Raw genomic sequence first — 578 nt, forward strand, 5'->3', positions numbered from 1 at the left:
CCCCCCCCCCCCGAAGGTCTCCTTTGGTCTCCAGGTGAGGGAGAAGGGACGAGGCGATGCCCACCTCCTCCTCCTCCGGAATGGCGCCTGATCCGACGGAGAGGAAGAAAAGCCCCCCCCCCCCAAAAAAGAGAGGCAGGGAGGGGAGGCTTTGCTCGCGGAGGGGGGGCACGGAAAGCAAGGCCCGGAATAGGCGCCCATCCTTCCCCAGAGTGGCCCATAAGGAGGCATGGGCACGGGTGGGCGCCCTATGGGCATGAATGGATTCTCCATGGGGACCCTATAGCAATGGCAATAGCATTTACCTGAAGGATGCCAGGCTGAGTTGACCCTGGAGCCCTGCCTGGCATCACCCTCACAATCCTGTGGCTGCAGGGCCAGCAAGAATACTTGCCCATAGGGAAACACGGGCAAGGATGGGTTCTCCATGGGAGCTGCATTGCCCACTTAACAAGGATCCTCCAGCGTTGCCCTATGAGCAAGTATCTTCCCAAGTACTCCCCAAAGTTCCCTTATCGGCAAATGTCCTCCAATGTTTTCCTATGGGATAGTATCCTCCAATGTTCCCTTATGAGCAA

The 578-nt window shown here is 58.1% G+C and overlaps 3 protein-coding genes across 3 annotated transcripts in view; 1 reads left to right on the top strand and 2 right to left on the bottom strand.

The window, feature by feature from the left end:
• FHIP1B (FHF complex subunit HOOK interacting protein 1B) overlaps positions 1–578 on the bottom strand; it is a 620,510-nt gene that overhangs the window by 512,500 nt on the left and 107,432 nt on the right. The gene's annotated exons all lie outside the window — the stretch shown is intronic.
• The window catches only part of CCKBR (cholecystokinin B receptor), a 540,140-nt gene that overhangs the window by 419,317 nt on the left and 120,245 nt on the right, over positions 1–578 (top strand).
• TAF10 (TATA-box binding protein associated factor 10) overlaps positions 1–578 on the bottom strand; it is a 141,334-nt gene that overhangs the window by 120,981 nt on the left and 19,775 nt on the right. The window lies entirely within an intron of this gene.

This window comes from Sceloporus undulatus, chromosome 3 (assembly GCF_019175285.1).
Source record: "Sceloporus undulatus isolate JIND9_A2432 ecotype Alabama chromosome 3, SceUnd_v1.1, whole genome shotgun sequence".
NCBI classification, from domain to species: Eukaryota; Metazoa; Chordata; class Lepidosauria; order Squamata; family Phrynosomatidae; genus Sceloporus; species Sceloporus undulatus.